We start from the raw sequence: 21539 nt of genomic DNA on the forward strand, positions 1-21539 counted from the left end.
AAATAGATGTTTTTCTGGAACTCTCTTGCTTTTTCAATGATCCAGTGGATGTTGGCAATTTGATCTCTGGTTCCTCTGCCTTTTCTAAAACCAGCTTGAACATCTGGAAATTCACGGTTCACATGTTGCTGAAGTCTGGCTTGGAGAATTTTGAGCATTACTTTACTAGCGTGTGTAATGAGTGCAATTGTGCAGTAGTTTGAGCATTCTTTGGCATTACCTTTCTTTTGGATTTGAATGAAAACGGAGCTTTTCCAGTCTTGTGGCCACTGCTGAGTTTTCCAAGTTTGCTGACATATTGAGTGCAGCACTTTCACAGCATCATCTTTTAGGATTTGAAATAGCTCAAATGGAATTCCATCACCTCCACTAGCTTTTTTAGTAGTGATGCTCCCTAAGGCCCACCTGACTTCACATTCCAGGATGTCTGGCTCTTGGTGAGTGTGAGTGATCACACCTTCCTGATTATCTGGGTCATGAAGATCTTTTCTGTACAATTCTTCTGTGTGTTCTTGCCACCTCTCCTGATTATATTAATACCCCACTTAAAACTCTTCAATGGCACCCCAGTAACTACAGGATAAATTCCAAACTCCTTAGCATTCCAATAAAGCATGATCCAGGCCTCAACGATCTCTCCTGTCCTTCATTTCACATTCTATCAATCAAGGTAAGCTGCAAGTGATCAAACAGGAGATGGCAAGAGTGAACATCAACATTTTAGGAATCAGTGACCTAATGTGGACAGGAATGGACGAATTTAATTCAGATGACCATTATATCTACTACTGTGGCAAAAATCCCTTAGAAGAAATGGAGTAGCCCTCATAGTCAACAAAAGAGTCCAAATGCAGAACTTGAGTGTAGTCTCAAAAATGACAGAATGATCTTGGTTCATTTCCAAGGCAAACCATTCAATATCATAGTAATCCAAGTCTATGCCCCAACCACTAATAATGAAGTTGAACGATTCTATGAAGACCTAAAATTTTTCTAAAACTAACATCAAAAAAAGATGTCCTATATTACTCAGCCATTAAAAAGAATTCATTTGAATCAGTTCTAATGAGATGGATGAAACTGGAGCCCATTATACAGAGTGAAGTAAGCCAGAAAGATAAACACCAATAGAGTATACTAACACATATATATGGAATTTAGAAAGATGGTAATGATAACCCTATATGCAAAACAGAAAAAGAGACACAGAAATACAGAACAGACTTTTGAACTCTGTGGGAGAAGGTGAGGGTGGGATGTTTTGAAAGAACAGCATGTATATTATCTATGGTGAAACAGATCACCAGCCCAGGTGGGATGCATGAGACAAGTGCTCGGGCCTGGTGCACTGGGAAGACCCAGAGGGATCGGGTGGAGAGGGAGGTGGGAGGGTGTATCGGAATGGGGAATACATGTAAACCCATGGCTGATTAATGTCAATGTATGGCAAAAACCACTACAATATTGTAAAGTAATTAGCCTCCAACTAATAAAAATAAACAGAAAAAAAAAAGATGTCCTATATAGCTTTTATTATGTTGAGGTATGTTCCTTCTATTCCTGCTTTTTGGAGAGTTTTAATCATAAATGAGTGTTGAATTTTGTCAAAGGCTTTCTCTGCATCTATTGAGATAATCATATGGTTTTTATCTTTCAATTTGTTAATGTGGTGTATTACATTGATTGATTTGCGGATATTAAAGAATCAACATAATAAAAGCTATATATGACAAACCCACAGCAAGCATCACCCTCAATGGTGAAAAATTGAAGGTATTCCCCCTGAAATCAGGAACAAGACAAGGGTGCCCACTCTCACCACTACTATTCAACATAGTGTTGGAAGTTCTGGCCACAGCAATCAGAGCAGAAAAAGAAGTAAAAGGAATCCAGATAGGAAAAGAAGAAGTAAAATTCTCACTGTTTGCAGATGACATGATCCTCTACATAGAAAACCCTAAAGACTCTACCAGAAAATTACTAGAGCTAATCAATGAATATAGTAAAGTTGCAGGATATAAAATTAACACACAGAAATCCCTTGCATTCCTATATACTAACAATGAAAAAACAGACAGAGAAATTAAGGAAACAATACCATTCACCATTGCAACAAAAAGAATAAAATACTTAGGAGTATATCTACCTAAAGAAACAAAGGACCTATACATAGAAAACTATAAAACACTGATGAAAGAAATCAAAGAGGACACAAACAGATGGAGAAACATACCGTGTTCATGGATTGGAAGAATTAATATTGTCAAAATGGCTATTCTACCCAAAGCAGTCTATAGATTCAATGCAATCCCTATCAAGCTACCAACGGTATTTTTCACAGAACTAGACCAAAGAATTTCACAATTTGTATGGAAATACAAAAAACCTCGAATAGCCAAAGTAATCTTGAGAAAGAAGAATGGAGCTGGAGGAATCAACCTGCCTGACTTCAGACTCTACTACAAAGCCACAGTCATCAAGACAGTATGGTACTGGCACAAAGACAGAAATATAGATCAATGGAACAGAATAGAAAGCCCAGAGATAAATCCACGAACCTATGGACACCTTATCTTTGACAAAGGAGGCAAGGATATACAATGGAAAAAAGACAACCTCTTTAACAAGTGGTGCTGGGAAAACTGGTCAAACACTTGTAAAAGAATGAAACTAGAACACTTTCTAACACCATACACAAAAATAAACTCAAAATGGATTAAAGATCTAAATGTAAGACCAGAAACTATAAAACTCCTAGAGGAGAACATAGGCAAAACACTCTCCGACATAAATCACAGCAAGATCCTCTATGACCCACCTCCCAGAATATTGGAAATAAAAGCAAAACTAAACAAATGGGACCTAATGAAACTTAAAAGCTTTTGCACTACAAAGGAAACTATAAGTAAGGTGAAAAGACAGCCCTCAGATTGGGAGAAAATAATAGCAAATGAAGAAACAGACAAAGGATTAATCTCAAAAATATACAAGCAACTCCTGCAGCTCAATTCCAGAAAAATAAATGACCCAATCAAAAAATGAGCCAAAGAACTAAACAGACATTTCTCCAAAGAAGACATACAGATGGCTAACAAACACATGAAAAGATGCTCAACATCACTCATTATTAGAGAAATGCAAATCAAAACCACAATGAGGTACCATTACACGCCAGTCAGGATGGCTGCTATCCAAAAGTCTACAAGCAATAAATGCTGGAGAGGGTGTGGAGAAAAGGGAACCCTCTTACACTGTTGGTGGGAATGCAAACTAGTACAGCCGCTATGGAAAACAGTGTGGAGATTTCTTAAAAAACTGGACATAGAACTGCCATATGACCCAGCAATCCCACTTCTGGGCATACACACTGAGGAAACCAGATCTGAAAGAGACACGTGCACCCCAATGTTCATCGCAGCACTGTTTATAATAGCCAGGACATGGAAGCAACCTAGATGCCCATCAGCAGATGAATGGATAAGGAAGCTGTGGTACATATACACCATGGAATATTACTCAGCCATTAAAAAGAATTCATTTGAACCAGTCCTAATGAGATGGATGAAGCTGGAGCCCATTATACAGAGTGAAGTAAGCCAGAAAGATAAAGAACATTACAGCATACTGACACATGTATATGGAATTTAGAAAGGTGATAACGATAACCCTATATGCAGAACAGAAAAAGAGACACAGAAATACACAACAGACTTTTGAACTTTGTGGGAGAATGTGAGGGTGGGATATTTCAAAAGAACAGCATGTATGCTATCTATGGTGAAACAGATCACCAGCCCAGGTGGGATGCACGAGACAAGTGCTCCGGCCTGGTGCACTGGGAAGACCCAGAGGAATCGGGTGGAGAGGGAGGTGGGAGGGGGGATCGGGATTGGGAATACATGTAAATCCATGGCTGATTCATATCAATGTATGACAAAACCCACTGGAAAAAAAAAAAAAAAAAAGATGTCCTTTTCATCATAGAGGACTGGAATGCAGAAGTAGGAAGTTAAGAGTTACCTGGAGTAACAGGAACATTTGGCCATGGAGTACAAAATGAAGCAGGGAAAAGACTAAAAGATTTTTGCCAAGAGAACACACTGGTCATACCATATACCCTCTACCAACAACACAAGAGATGACTCTGCATATGGACATCAGCAGATGGTCAATACCCAAAATCAGATTGATTATATTTTTTGTAGCTGAAAATGATGAAGCTCTATACAGTCAGCAAAAACAAAACCAGGAGCTGACTATGACTCAGATCGTAAACTCTGTATTGCAAGATTCAAACTTAAATTGAAGAATGTATGGAAAACCACTAGGCCATTCAGGTATGACCTAAATCAAATCCCTAATGATTATACAGTGGAAGTGACAAATAGATTCAAGGGATTGGATCTGATAGACAGAGTGCCTGAAGAACTATGGAAGGAGGTTCTTAAGATTCTACAGCAGACAGTGATCAAAACTATCCCCAAGAAAAAGAAATGCATAAAGGCAAAATGGTTGTCTGAGGAGGTCTTACAAATAGCTGAGAAAAGAAGAGAAGCAAAAGGTAAATGAGAAAAGGAAATATATACCCATCTGAATGTAGAGCTCCAAAGAATAGCAAGGAGAGATAATAAAGCCTTCCTAAGTGAAAAATGCAAAGAAATAGAGGATAACAATAGAATGGGTAAGACTAGAGCTCTCTTCAAGAAAATTAGAGATACCAAGAAACATTTCATGAAAAAATGGGCACAAAAAAAGGACAGAAATGGTATGGACCTAACAAAAGCAGAAGATAATAAGGAGAGGTGGCAAGAATATATGGAAGAACTATACAAAAAAGATCTTAATGACTAGGATATCCACGATGATATGATCACTCACCTAGAGTCAGACATCCTTGAGTGTGAAGTCAAGTGGGCCTTGGGAAGCATCACTATGAACAAAGCTAGTGGGGGTGATGGAATTCCAGCTGAACCATTTCAAATCCTAAAAGATGGTACTGTTAAAGTGCTGCACACAATATGCCAGCAAATTTGGAAAACTCAGCAGTGGCCACAGGACTGGAAAATGTCAGTTTTCATTCCAATCCCAAAGAAGAGCAATGCCAAAGAATGTTCAAACTACACCACAATTTCACTCATTTTACGTGCTAGCAAAGCAATGCTCAAAATCCTTCAAGCTAGGCTTCTACGGTATGTGCACTGAGAACTTCCAGATGTACAACCTGGATTTAGCAAAGGCATGGGAACCAAATCGTAAACATCCATTGGATCACAGAAAAAGTTAGAGAATTCCAGAAAAACATCTATTTCTGCTTCATTGACTATGCCAAAGCCTTTGAATGTGTACACCAAGCAAACTGTGGAAAATTCTTCAAGAGATGGGAATACCAGACCACCTTACCTGCCTCATGAGGAACCTGTAGGCAGGTCAAGAAGCAACAGTTAGAATTGGTCATGGAACAATGGACTGGTTCCAAATTGAGAAAGGAGTATGTCAAGGCTATATATTGTCACTGTGCTTAACTTATATACAGAGTACATTGTGCAAAATGCCAGGCTGGATGAAGCACAAGCTGGAATCAAGAATCCTGGGAGAAATATCATAACCTCAGATATGCAGATGACACCACCTTTATGGCAGAAAGCTAAGAGGAGTTAAAGAACCTCTTGATGAAGGTGAAAGAGGAGAGTGAAAAAGCTGGTTTAAAACTCAATATTCAAAAAACAAAGGTCATGGTATTCAGTCCCACCACTTCATGGCAAATAGATGGGGAAACAATGGAAACAGTGACAGACTTTATTTTCTTGGGCCCCAAAATCACTCTGGACGGTGATTGTAGCCATGAAATTAAAAGACACTTGCTTCTTGGAAGAAAGGCTATGATAAACCTAGACAGCATATTAAAAAGCAGAGATGTTACTTTGCCTACAAAGGGCCATCTTGTCAAAGCTATGGTTTTTCCAGCAGTCATGTATGGATGTGAGAGTTGGACCATAAAGAAGGCTGAGCACCGAAGAATTGATGCCTTTGAACTGTGGTCCTGGAGAATATTCTTGCAAGTCCCTTGGACAGAAAAGGGATCAAACCAGTCAATCCTAAAGGAAATCAACCCTGAATATTCATTGGAAGGATTGATGCTGAAGCTGAAGCTCCAATATTTTGGCCATCTGATTCAAAGAGCTGACTCATTGGAAAAGACCCTGATGCTGGAAAAGATTGAAGGCAGGAGGAGAAGGGGACAACAAAGGATGAGATGGTTGGATGGCATCATGGACTCAATGGACATTAGTTTGAGCAAACTCTGGTAGATGGTGAAGGACAGGGAAGCCTGGTGTGCAACAGTCCATGGAGTCAGAAAGAGCCAGACATTACTGAGTGACTGAACAATAATAACAAATACTTGGTATTTCCTGTTCACACCATGCTTTTTTCTCTTCCTGGAATGTCTTCTCCTCAGCCTTCAATTTCTTAATCCTTTTCATCTGGGTAATTTTGCAGTATTACTGCTTCAGAGCTCAGTCAGTTCAAACATCATTTAGGAAGCTTAGTCTGAAACTCAACCCTCAGCCACAAGCTGCTCTAGGTATCCCTCCCTCTATCATAGCACTTGTAACACTCTATGATCATTGCTTGTTTATAGTGCCCCTCCTCTGGGTATAAGTGGTGCAGTTGTAAAGAATCCACCTGCCAATTCAGAAGATGCAGGTGACACAAGAGACACAGGTTTCATCCCTGGGTCAGGATAATCCCCTGGAGTAGGAAATGGCAACTTACTGCAGTATTCTTGCCTGGAAAATTCAATGGACAGAGGAGCCTGATGGGCTACAGTCCATAGGATTGCAAACAGTTGGTTCTGACTGAGTGTGCACACACACATGCACACACACACACACACACACACACACACCTTTCAGTATAAGCTCCTTTAGAGCCAATACTCAGTGTCCTCAGCACCTAGCAAAGTGCAAAGCCAGGCAGAATTGACCCAAGCAAAAGACAAACTCTACACTAACCTCAGGGTAGGAAAAATTTTTTTCAGAAATCTTATTAAACTATTTAAAATGGCAAAGAGTATGCATGTAACCCCATTAGAGAGGATGAAAATGATAAATATATCCAGGCCCTATATGAAGCTAGTATACAGGATTTCAGTCATACTGATTGTAAAAATATTTAAATATTTTCATACTAGCCAGTAAATAGCTATTTAATACTGAGGCTCTCCAACTCCTTCTGCTACTCTTCTAGGCCTTCCCCTAAGATTCTGCCAGACTTCTCCATGATCCAGCACTAATGTCTCTTTTGATTGATTATTGTCCATGCTAAGTCAGTTGTTAAAATATTTTGAATATTATATCTAAATTTACTCTTCCTCAATTGTGCAACACTTCCTCCAAAAGCATTTTCAGTTTTTCTTTATATTTCAGGATCCTTGGGACCCTGGCATAGACTCTAAGCCAAACAATCATCCACTGGAAAGAGTAAACTACAATCTAAACAGATATTTAGCATTATCAGGACTGACGTTTATCAAGCTTTCCCTGCAATTGGATCACTCTCTTCTTTTGCAAATTAAATTTTTATGTGTATGGCAGGGCAATATACTACTAAGTTAATTTCCAAATAGCTTTCTCTTTTTCTTTTCAGTGGAATCGATTAATAAAGAAACCATGGAACCAGGAGGTTTGGAGCAAATCCAAGGTTGTAGCATATCTAACAAGCTCCCAGGTGATACAGATACACAGTGAACTCTCATCTAAATTCATCGTGGAGATGAGATTAGTTGTCAAGATGGAGAGGGGACATACTGTCCTGAAAGAGGAACAATGAGATCTTTGTTGCTAGAGCCTGATTACCAGGTCCTTCCTGGACTGTCTAAACCCAAGATTCTGATATAATTGAAAGGAGGTGAAAGGATCCCACAAAGCAATTGATATTGGACTTCTGGCCAATACTGCTGAGTAGGAATTCAAATAGGATGCATTAATTTTTCTAACTTAATCTGCATAGATTTTATTGCACTTTTAAAAATGGATATTGCATTCTTATTTAAAAAGAGGATGAGATGGTTGAATGGCATCACCGATTCAATGGATATGAACTTGGGCAAACTCCAGGAAATGGTAAGGGACAGGGAGGCCTGGCGTGCTGCAGTCTATGGGGTAGCAAAGAGTTGGACACAACTTGGCAACTGAACAATGAAAAATGGATATATATGACATTTCATCTAATAAGCCTAACACATAAGTTAAAAACCAATATTGTTTTAGCTGCTAAACATAATACTAACTCTGAACTTACACTAAGTTCTGCAATAAATCTTCAGGTCTGTATACCTCAACATTGCTCAAAAATGAAACTTTCAAAATTGTACTTATACTAGAAAGCATCTGTATTCAAAGTTTATCCCAACAGCAGGAGTAACATAAGACAAAGCAAGACCACAGTTACAATAAAATTCTATTTTTTTATTTCACAAATCAGAGCATCAATTTTATTTTAATTAAGCATTTAAAACATAAGTTGTGTTATTTTTCATTAGACATTTAATTTGAGATAATTATAGTCCCATGGAGTTGTAAGAAATAATCCAGAGAGATCCTGTGGACCCTTCATTCTGTTTCCCCCAATGGTAACTATATTACAGTACCACAACCATGATATTGACATTGATACGATCCACTGATCTCATTCAAATTTATCCAGCATTACTTGTACTCATTTAAGTGTGTACTTAGTTCTACACAATTTATCATTTTTTGTGTCTCCACATCATAGTCAAGATACAGAATAGTTCCATCACTGCAAGAATCTCTTGTTTTGCCCCTTTATAACCATACACACTTCCCTCTGACAACCCTCCCCAGAACCAAAACTTAAGTCCTGACAACTGTAAACTGTTGCCAATTTCTATGATTTTGTCATTTAAAATTTCTTCCATAAATGGAACCATATTGTACATAACTTTTGGGGATTGGCTTTTTTATTTAGCATGATTACCTAGAGATATCTTTTTTCTATTAATATATTTTTCAGTTTGCATTTTGTTCTTTTTTATAACTTCTATTTCCTTGCTGAGATTTTCTATTTTTTCATTTGTTTCTAGCATGTTCATAATTGCTCATTGAAACATCTTTATAAAGGCTTCTTTAACATCTTTGTCAGATAATTTCAACATATGATTCATCTCCGTGTTGGCGTCATTCGATTGTCTTTTCCTTTTAAAGTTATTTTCCTGGTTCTTTGTATGACAGGTGATTTTTTAATGTATTCTAGAAATTTTGGCTATTGTGTTAGGAAAGTCTAGTCCTATGCAAATCCTCCATTTTATCAGGCAGTCTACTTGTTTAGGTTTAGCACATAGGTCCTGGCCAATTTTTGTGGGCCATGATTCCAATAACAATCTTCAGAGCCTTTTCTGTGCTTTGATTGGCTTGGATTAACTGGTACCTGATGGGCTCCAAGTGGTTTATGCTGGTTTAGCTTGTGCAGGCAAAATTTGCTTCTCTAGGCTAGATTGTGTGGTGCCTTTAAGTGGAGAAAGGAAGTCTACATGACGAAGAACACTTTCTGCACTTAGGCCACTTGTGACTGCATTTCTTCACCCAGGGAAGCCTGGCCAGTCTATGTGGGGGAGGGGATTCTTAGGACCATGAATGTAAAGAAGTTTCTAAGCTGGGTCACTTGCTCTAGAGGGGTCCCACTTGCATAAGACTCCCTGGCCTCCCAGTACCCCTCACTAGGGAAGGACGTCTCAAGGACTACAGAACAAAGGGGTGTATTTCCAGGATTTATAGTTGTACCTAGTAGAGAGGAGCAGAAAGCAATGTTTCTATGCCATCTTATCTGGACCAGAAGCCCTCTTGTTTCTCTTTTATGCTAGTTAAGATGTCTTAGTATTGAAACAATCTTTCTTTTTCTAAATTGTTTAGAGGATTTTAAAAAATATTGTTCTTGCTCTACATTTAGGAAACTTAACATCATCTCTCACTTCTACAGCCAACTGGGTTATTCACCAATAAATTAACTGCAATAGTCACTGGTGTTTTATTCAATATTATCACTTAGGAAAACATTTTCTTGATGTATAACATAAATACAGAAAAGTAAACAAATCTTAAGTTTACACATCAGCAAATTACCACAAAATGAACATATTAATATAGTGTTTCTTTTGACTAAAAATAATCTGGATATCTATTTCACAAAAATGTGAACATACTTAACACTACTAAACTGTACATTTTAAATGGTTAAGATGGTAAATTTTATGTTATATGTTTTTTTAACCAGATTTTTAAAAAGGAATCTGGAGGAACAAAACACCTAAATTCTGAAAAATGCCAACAATGCCGCCAAACTCACAGCCTAGCAGGGGTCACTGGAGCAAATTCCTAGTATATAGACCCTATGTCTTCAGCTCCTTTTCCTCCTACATATTCAGGAAAACAATTATTAATGATTTTCATCTATGAAAGAAAATAAAGAAATGTGGCATTTGTTTGTTATACCTTAAGTGTTCTGGGAAAAGCAAAGCATAGTTGCTCTAGCTGAAGTCAGTTTGGTATAGTAGCCCTGCACTTTTCACTACACAGTCATCCTGTCATCAGTGTGTGTATGTATATGAAAGTTACTCAGTTGTGTCTGACTCTTTTCAATCCCATGGACTGTAGCCTGCCAGGCTCCTCTGTCCATGGAATTCTCCAAGCAAGAATACTGGAATGGGTTGTCATTCCCTTCTCCAGGGGGGTCTTCTCGGTCCAGGGATTGAACCCAGGTCTCCTGCACTGTAGACAGGTTCTTTACCATCTGAGCCATCAGTACTGTTGTGCAAATTAAGTGAAATAAAATAGGTGAATGGTTTTCTACATGGTGTGCATACTCAGTTGCTCAGTCATGTCTGAATCTTTGCAAATGCGTGGACTGTAGCCTGTCAGGATTCTCTGTCCATGGAATTTTCCAGGCAAGAATACTGGAGCGGGTTGCCATTTTCCTACTCCAGGCAGGTGTTGAATATGGAGACAAATGAGAGGGCAATACAGACTCATAAACAAATGCTGATAACATCTCTAAAAAGGAAAACCAAGGAAGAACAGTCAAGGGGTAGGTCTTACTTTGTGTGCCAAGCATCATGAATAGTGATTTATAAATGATATTCCATTTAACCTTCTACAATTAATGTTAAGGAACTACTAATTTTCCCACTTGACAAATGAAAAATCTGAATCTCAGAAAGATTAGGACAACTAGGCCCATGGACACACAACTAAAAAAAAAGTAACAGAACCAGAATTTGAATATCTTCTCTCCAGCCTAGTTACAAAGCCAAGCTTGTCCAAAAAATAAGGCTCAAACCAGTTTTCATGGAGTGCAATAATCCAGCTCCAGCAGATCCTCCCAGCTCTCTCTCTCCACATTTCCACTGTGTATTTCATGCTCTCAACTGAATAATCCATCTTATCCTTTCCCCCTTAACCAACCATTACACATTTACATGCTATTGTTTCTCACTTCTATTATTTGTTCATAATGTTCTCAACTTGGCATCCTCTCCCTCTCATATTTGCATGACTAAATCACCTCTTCTTGGAAATCTTCTCAAGTCTCCATTGTCCCTGTCTCCTTAACCTGCCCATCCTCATATGTTTCCACTATGCTTTTTGCTTATTTATATTGAATTGCCATTGTATATTTACTTTTCTCCCATTATCTAAGGATACATTTATTACAAAGGCATTTGATGTTTCTTGTATATTTATATTTATGTGAGCTCCTTGAAGGCAAGAACCACTTGTTATTCATTTATATTATGTCTAACATGTTTCTTGGCACATACTTGTTATCCAATAAATATTTGTTCAGTGATTAAATGATTGAGTGAATAGATAAATTCCTCTAAACAGTGTTCTTCCTCTTCAGCCATTCATCTATCTTGTTCTGAATTTTGGAACCATATTCTTGTGCCAACCACATCTATGTTTATTATTTACTTAATTTTTTCTTTAACTCAAGTCACTTTTCAACATTTTAAATCAACCTAGCCTTATTCTAAGCAATCATGGGCTGAATATATATACATATAATATGTTGTTGGTATTCAGTCACCAAGTCGTGTCCAACTCTTCATGACCCCATGGACCACAGCACACCAGGCTTCCCTGTCCCTCACCATACACACACACACACACACATATATACACAATTACCAGCTGAGCCACAAGGGAAGTCCAAACTCCAGTACCTATTTCAATTACATTAAAATGACTATTGAAAAATTGTTGATGCTTATCCATTTACCTCCTAGATCATCTTGTAACCCTCCAGATGTACACATAGCATGCTAAGGAAATAATTACCTAATGTCACTGCTGTTGTTGCATGCAGCCTGGATCTGATGGGCAAAGGAAGTTGAAGAGGTAAATGGCAGTGGGATACCTTTGTGTTAATATCACCAGGGCAGGTGACTGAGTCGATACTGAGGCTATCTTGGTTGAGGCAGGAAATCCCCAAACTGCAGCAGATGCCTATGATACTGCTTGACTAGTCTTTGGAGTATGGCATCCTAGACCCCAGGATGCGTATGTGGTTCAAGGGGTTCAGCCCAGCTATATCTGGCCCCATCATGATGCACCTGGTTCTGTTAAAATTGAATTCTGGCCCCAAGTTCTATGTTCAAGCCTTCCCTGTGTGGTACACAGTGTATACAGTACTATATGTGAGACAGTATAGCCTATTGCTGATTCCTCACTGGATGACCTGGAACAAATTTTCTGAACTTATTAATAAGTTTCTCACTGGTAAAATGTATATGTTATATATATGCCTCAATTGTTCTCAATCCTGACTATACATTATAATTACCTGGGGAGATTTTTAAATATTTTTTTACAAAATATTAATATTTTAATTAATATTTTAATATTTTTTGACAAAATTGTTTATTTAATTGGTGCAGTGAATCTTGGACCCTGATACAGTTTTTCAAGTTCTCCAATGTGCAACTAAGGTTTAGAATCACTGAGTTCATGGGATAAATAAATAATTTAAAAAGCACCTGGAACACAGCAAATATGCTAGAAATGTAAGGTATTATTAATGTTATAATCATTACTAATAGGCTTATTCATTGGTTATCCTTTCTAGTTTTCATTCTGGTAGCCTATAACCTGCCTTACTCTGAACAGGTCAGCTGTTTTCTCATGATGATTTTGAATGTCATCCTCTGCCCTCCTAGCACAACTTCTGTGACTGGGACCATATGTGTTCCACACACCCTGATTGAAGCCACTCATAACTAGGTTTGTGGGTAATTATAACTACACCCTCAAGGCTTGCTTCTCTGTAGAATGACATAGAGCAGGTGGGCATGGCAATCACCATAGTCAGTTTCTTCTCTAGCCCTCCCTCTTATCCAGGGACATCAGGTTACAAAAGAATGAGCTGTTCTTCTAGCTTAGTAATGGGATGGGAAAGGAGGATGAGGCCAGCTGTATGCATGTGAGTTGCATATAAGCTGCATGTGAAACCCAGGTGAGTTTTTTGTTATGGAGGGTTTTTTTTTCCTCTTTTCTCCCATACCATCAGTGACTGAAGCTGGTTTTGAACCTAAGGAAGGCTGCTAATGTGGCTACTTGTTAATGATCTCCCTAAAAGCAATAGTTAATGTTTATTGAATGCCATGCACTGTGTCAAAGTGCTTATATAATGATCCTATTTAGTCTCCAGAGCAACTCTTGGAGAAAGGGTCTATTTTTTATTATCTTCATTTTCAAATAAGAAAACTAAGAGGCCCAGAGAGATGAAGTAACTTGCCCCAAGGTAGAAAGTGAAAAGTAGCCCAAGAAATCTGGCTGTGGAGACTGGGCTTTTACCCAGATTTCTGAATTTAGTCTTAGAGGTGCCAAAGACCTGAGAGATCTCCCAATCCAACCCTCTTGTATTATCAATGGGGAAACTGAGAACTAACTAGGGAAAGGGAGTTTTTCCTGAACAATGGGTATCTTTTAAGAAAATTCATTTAATGAATACTTATTGAGCACTAATGCCAGGGCCTGTGTTGGGTGCTGGAGATAACACAGTTTGTTGTTGTTGTTGTTGTTGTTGTTGTTAAAAGCAAAAGTCCTTGCCCTAATGAAGCTGATATTGTAGGGGAGAAACAGTCTTTAAACAAACTAGTGAAAAGTAGTATATTAGAAGTTGACAAGTGCTACATGCTTCTCTGGTGGCTCAGACAGTAAAGAGTTCACCTGCAATGTAGGAGACCCAGGGTCAGTCCCTGGGTTTGGACAATCCCCTGGAGAAGGGAATGGCTACCCACTCCAGCATTCTTGCCTGGGAAAGCCCATGGACCAACAATCCTCTCAGGCTACAGTCCATGGGGTCACAAAGGGTTGGATATGATTGAGTGACTTAAGCATACACAAATGCCCATGCACATGAAAAATAAAACATGGAAGAGGCAAAAGGAGTATAGGGGTGATTGCAAATTTAAATAGAGCAGTCAGGGAAAAGCTAACTGAAAAAGGACATTATTTTAATTATGATCTGATGAAGGTGAGGGAGTGAATTATTTGAATATTTGAAAGAAGATTTTTCCAGGCAAAGAAAACAGCTAGTGCAAAGTCCTTGTGGTAGGGGCATGCTTGTTTATGTCCAAGGACCAGCAAGGAAGCAAGTGTGGTGGCTGGAGAAGAGTGACTGTGAGGCAAAGTAGTGGGACCTGATACTGTGGAGATGAAGAGAGGACAAATCAGGCAGGGATGTATAAGCCATTACAAGACCTTTGACTTTTATTCTGAATGAGATAATAAGTCATTGCAGGATTTGAAACAGAGGAGTGACTTGATAATTGAAAGTCTCCCTCTGGCTTCTGTAAGGAAAATGGAGCGGCAAATACAGAGACTACAGGGAGTGAATGGTGGCTTAAAACAAGGTGGTACTGGTGAAAAGGATAAAAGCATGGTCAATTTTTGAGAAAATTTGAAGGTAAACCCAGTTGTAAAGGAAGCATAGCTGTAAAGTGTGAGAGAAAGAGAAAAGTCAAGAATGTCTGGCTCAGACTCCCCCATAACACTCCCTATTGGGCCCAAGAATTTCTTTGGCCTAGCAGCTGCCATTACTTCTCATTCTTTCTTCCTGTATCAGTTTTAATACAACTTCTAGAATACTCTGGAGAGTCTACTGGCCTCTTAAAGAATTACAGGAAAGAGGTGAAACCACAGAATTATTGAGTCACTGTAGTGAAGGTGCCCTATCCTGATTCAAATTACCTGCCCCAGAACCACTGCAAGAAAACAGAATATCCTGAAATTTGAGACCATTTGCAGTCTTCTGCCTGCTGGATAAGGCAGTCATTATGGCCTGAAAAGGAAATGGTGTGATTTCCCTGACCCTTCGTGCAGAAGGTCAGCAAAGGCTACTTGTCAGCCTGCAGACAGAATGTCAGGGAAAGGAACACTCTACACCAGTTAGAGGTCATCTTTAAGAAGTGCCTCAGGTCCCATAGCAGATATTTGGAATCCAGAAGGGGAAAAATTCTTTAGTTTTCTATTTTAGGTAACAACTCTACATTCAGATATTTTCAGACACATGAAAAGTAAGAGGTTTTACTTCTTCTCCCCTCTCTGATTTTTTGAGTCCTGACTATCAGGATTTACAGTTTCAAGATTCTTGAGAATAGCAGCTAATTCTAGTCATGCTTTCAATTATGCACCTCTAACAACTGCATTTCCAGGAAGACATTAGGCAAGTTAGGAGTTTCCTTAGGAGATCCACAAAATAAAATGATACTTCTTTAGCGAGGAAAGAGGGTGTATGAGGAAATAAGGAGAAGTCGAGTCCCACCTGGATCCCTGGACCATGCGTTTCCACAGTTATTCACTGCTATCTTCCCAGAACTGGAATAGGGTAGATGAAAGGGGCAGGACAATCTCCAGAGTCTAACAGTGACATATAGATCAATATCAAGAAGAGAAGTTGAGCTATAGCCTCCTTATTTCTAGTTGTCCTCACCCCATTAGTAACTCCCTAGGAATGGTGGGTACACATGTGGGGCAGTTTCCCTAGCCCAAGCCTGTCTTTGGTGATACTTGCCAACTGGAAGGCATCAGCAACCCAAGACTATAGGTTTCTCAGTAGTTTGAGGGACAAGCTACCAGGAAAAGAAATGATTTTTTTAAGTGAATGTTTTCACCAGAAATTCTACATTGATGGCCTTTGAGGAATCACTAACTAAAAAAACTTTAAAACATTTATTCCAAAAGCTCTGCTGTGTACTGTACCAGTCATAAAGTAATAGATAGCCTCCATTGATGGTGACCTACTCTGTGCTGGACACATTATAAACTGTTATTCGTTAATCTTCACAGCAACCTAACAGAATTAGCATGGACATACCTATCTGAAAGGTGAGGAAATGGAGGCCACCACTGAATTTATCCTATGCCACACAGCTTATCAATGGCAGATTCAGGGTTCAAAGCTGGGTCGGCCTAGCTTATTCTATAATTGTTGCAAGTGTCTCTAGAATATAAAATCCTTTGAGGTTGGCTCCCTATTTACCTATCAAATTCTCCTATCTCACGGCTATCCCATTTCGGCCTCTATCAGCACACACCCTTATGAAAATATCTTGCACACTCCAGGAGGTAAGTAGGGTATTAGTTAAGACTGTAGCTCTAGAACCAGGTTGTCTGGATTCATAATGCGATTTTGGCTACTTTCTTATTGTGTTGACTCAGTTTCCTAATCTGTAATACTGGAATAATAATAGTCTCTACTTCATAGGCTTGTTTCAAGGATTAAATGAGATAGTGCACATAAAACTCTTAGAATGGTGTTTGGCATTGAATAAGAATCCTCTAAGTATTAAGTAGTATTATTCTTGGCTCTGGGCCTTTCTTATTTCTGTTACATTTTCTTTGAAGAGTTCCCATCTTCTTCTTTCCAGGTACTTCTTAACTAACCTTCAAAGCCCAGCTCAAACCCCACATCCTCCAAGATTTCTTTGACCATCACAACTTTCCAGTACTTAATGCCTGGACATATTACTCACTCTCTGTTTACAGTCCCCAGCCTACGCTTTGAACCTAGAAGATACTCAGTAAGTCCCTTTGGAGATGCATAAATGTGTGAATAAAGGAGTTGCTAGCTGTTTTCCTTTTTTGTGAAAACTCTTCCCAGCTGCCTTCCCCACTCTTGCCCAATTAAGCAATGCAGGCATTCCTGTTCTTTTATAGCTTAGCTTGGATTTCAGGGTGAGATTTTTTGTCCAGGTGACTTGTTCACCTCTCACTCTCTGCCTGGTCTCTAGGAGACAGATTAACCTAACTTGCTAACATTTTGTCTTCTTGACTGGGTGCCTTAGCTATATATGAGAAAAGTGTATCTTTCCTCCTTTTTTAAAAATACTGGCCTGAGGATTTGAGGGGGTTATGGGGGATTCTGATTTGAGGTTTTGAAGTTTCTCTTCAAAATCCAATTCATGCCACTCTGTACTTACTCTACCAGAGTGATCACATCAATTCACATAATTTTAATTTCCACCTCTCTGTTAATGGCTGCCATGAAGTGTTGTGCTGGTAAATATTTAACCACGGGTTCTCTGAGGGAAAAGAAAAACTTCCTGATTTATAGTGTTTGCTAATTTCCATTGCGTAAATACCTCCAGAAGGTTGGGTTTCAAGTTACCAGCAGAACATCACTGAACACAGAGATGGAAAGACATACAAGATAGCATACCATTATATAACATTTCCACCATACAAACACAAAAATGTAAATAACCTCAAGAGCATAGAAAATAATAAATAGGAAGTGGTGAGTTTTGAGTTTTTAACTTTTCTTTTTTAATAAATTTAATAAATTTATATAGTTTAAATCTCAATAACTATTATATTTAACATCCAGCTCACTAAATCTCTGAAGATTTATCAGTCTTATATGATCCATTACAAGCCAGCTCCAGCCCACCACTGAGCCCATGTGATGGTCTCCCAAGCATGTGTCTGCAGCCTAGATCGCTCTCCTCAATTCCACACCTATGTACACAATCTACATTTCACCTTTACGTGGATGTTCAACAGATCTCTAACACATCTCAACAACTGTAGAAAGTGAAAGTGAAGTCGCTCAGTCGTGTCTGACTCTTTTCAACCCCATGGACTGTAACCTGCCAGGCTCCTCCATCCATGGGATTTTCCAGGCAAGAATACTGGAGTGGGTTGCCACTTCCTTCTCCAGTCAACAACTGTATTCTCCATCAATTCTCACTGTCCAAAGTCTACTTCACATTTGTCTTCCCTGTCTCAGAAAATGGCACCACTAGTCACTAATCACCCAAGTCAGAAACCTGGGAATCATCTTTGACTTCTCTCTCTTTCCCACTCCAGTACTCTTGCCTGGAAAATCCCTTGGATGAAGGTGCATGGTAGGCTACAGTCCATGGGGTTGCAAAGAGTCAGACATGATTGAGTGACTTCACTTTATCACTTTAAGTTACTCAATATCCCTGGGCCTTTTCAATCCTAACTTATTGGCCCTTCCCCCTGCTATTGCCTTAGTTTAGGTTTCTTCATCTCATGCCTAGAACATGACAACAATCTCTTAACTGGTCTACCTGAATTTCCACCATATCTCCCTAGTAATCTATCCTACACAAAATGACTAGAGTGAAATTCAAAACTCACCATGTCAATATCAAGCTTAAAACTCCTCAGTGGAGATTGACTTCCAGCAATGGCAATGTGAGGAGCTCCACTGACCACTCCTCAGTGAAACTGGTGAAAAGTATTTTGAAAACAATAAATCTCTGGAAATGGTCCTAAGAGCAAATAGCAAATGAAGAAGCATCTGTTTAAGAAAAGCTGCAAAAAATCAGTTAAAATGGTAAGAATCTGTGGTGTTTGAACCAAGACCACATCCTCCATCCCCATTTTAGTGCAAGTTGGGTAACTGCACTCCAGACTTCTGCAACTGATAACACAGAGTTCCCTCTCCCTCAGCTCCCAATCAGAGGATTTTCTTCCCATGAGAAGCAAGACTTCAGCGTTTCACATCCTGTCCTCAGCTACCCATTGCTAAGCCTAAGTCTTGGGTGACTGTGGTCAAGAGGTGGTGTCTCACTTCTTCCATGCAGCCTCCACTCATGGCATGGAGACTCAGCCTTAATGAGGCATGCTGAGAATACTGGAGCCCTTGTTGTCCTTTCCCTGCCTCATGAGGTGGGAATTCCATGGCAGGAAAGGAAAGCCAAGAGGACTTCAGGTTACTAAGTGCCCCCTCCACCAGAAGATTAGCTCCTGGAGTGGGAATATTGCTCAGAGAGAAGATTGCCATTTCCTCATCTAGCTCCAGAGCATTGGCTCTGGGATTTTGCCTGGGGTGCAGGGGAGAGAAGCAACCATAAAACAGACAGATCCTAATCTCTTACCAAAGGAACTGATTCTATTTGCAACAGATCTTGAAGATGTACAAACCTAAGGAAACTCTCAAGAGTGGTGGAGGTTGCAGTGAAAAGCAGTTGAGAGGATTGGGAGGAGGTTCAAGGATTTTAATAAAGATACAGTTTAGGCTGTGGGCAGGCTAGTTTACAAGAGAGAACTTGGGAAAAACACAGCTTGAGGAGCCCTCTTAGGGTCAGAACAAATATCAAACACTGAACTCAGAAACTATTGCTTCTTAGAAAATGAAAATCCCAGAGTTTAAAAATATAATAATTGAACTTCTTGCTTCTGGTTCCTCATAAAGAGTTAGGAAATTGCCACTCCATCCTAACAACAAGTAAAAAGCTGAACAGATCAAAGCATCAACAAATCTTCTTGAATCCATGAGAGAAATGAAGACACAAAGCAAAGAAGACACAAGGCAAACTGCTGCTGCTAAGATTAGAGACAGACAGCCAAATAAAGATTATCATAGATTACTTCAGCAGAGACTTACCAGAAGAAATCACCATGGAAACCAGTGCCAGGGGTTTGGAACTGTAGTTGACAGTTTGCTGGAGTCTAAATGCAGAAAACTCTTAAAAACTCCATAGCAACCCAGTTGTGGTAGGGTCCCAGCATACTGTGGGATTTACCTCCAGGAGCTCAATCAGTTTCCATAGTAAGTACCAGAGAAAAATTCCCTCAGGTTTCCAGCAGAGGGTAGGGAAAAAGAACCATTTTGAGGTACTCCAGAGAACTGCTCTTAACAAGGGCTGCCCTCAGGGAAACCTTATTAATCCGAGTAACCTGCTAGAGTATTATCAGAATGTTCCAGTGGAAGAGAAATATACAAATCTAGCTGTCTCTAGTCATGCTCTCCCACTAAAGGAGAGAGAAAAAGACTGAGAAACACTCATGAAGTTCAAAATCCAGAGGTATATGCGTAATAAAATACTAGAACCTACTCATAGAACTATAGTATGCTTCCCACACCCACACTTCACCTCTACATTAATAAAGGCCTATTTGCAACATATTTTATATTTTGTATATTTTGTCCAGCTATCAAGAAAAAAATTATAAGGAAAGCCAAAAATTAAAAATACAATTTGAAGAAACACACCAAGCAACAGAACCAGATATGGCAAGGGTGTTGGAATTACCAGACAGAGAATTTAAAGCAACTGCAATTAATATGCTAAGGGCTTTAATTGATGAAGTAGACAGCATGCAAGAACACATGATCAATGCAAACAGAGGGATAGAAACCCCAGAAAAAGAAACAAAATGAAATTCTAAAGATAAGAAAACACTATAACAAAAACAAAGAATCCCTTTGATAGGCCTCTTAGTAGATTAGTTATGGGTAAAAAGGGAATCTCTATGCTAGAAGATATACCAATAGAATCCTAAAAAACCTGAAAGAAAACAAAGATTAAAAAAAAAATCCAAAGACTAAGAAAACCTTCTGAACTAGAATATCAGATGGAGAAGGAAGACAGGAATTAAAAAAATATTTTAAACAATAATGACTGAGAATTTCTGCAAATTAATGTCAGACACCAAACGTAGATGCAGGAAGCTCAAAGAATACCTAGCAGGTTAAATATCCAAAAAGCAATAACTAAGTATATCATTTTCAAGTTACAAAAAGTAAAACATAAAGAAAAGTCCTAAAAGAAGCCAAAGGGGGAGAAAACACCTTACCTATAGAGGAATAAAGATAAGAATTATATCCAATTTCTCTTCAGAACCATACAAGTAAGATGAGAGTGGAAAGTAATATTTAAAGTATTGAGAGGAAGTAACTACTAACCTAGAATTCTGTACCCAACAAAATTATTCTTCAAAAGTGAAAGAGAAATAAAGACTTTCTCAAGCAAAGAAAAAATGAGGGAATTTGTTGCTAGTGGACCTACTTTTCAAGAAATGTTAAAAGATGTTCTATGGAGAGAAGGTAAATAATATAGGTCAAAATCTTGAATCTACAGGAAGAAAGAAAAAGTATCAAAGAAGGAATAAAGATAAAATTAAAAGTTTTCTTTTTCTTAGTTGAGCTAACAGGTAACAGTTTATTCAAAATAAAAACAGATACAATGTATAAATAATATATGC

Source organism: Dama dama, chromosome X, assembly GCF_033118175.1.
Source record: "Dama dama isolate Ldn47 chromosome X, ASM3311817v1, whole genome shotgun sequence".
In the NCBI taxonomy this organism is placed as follows: Eukaryota; Metazoa; Chordata; class Mammalia; order Artiodactyla; family Cervidae; genus Dama; species Dama dama.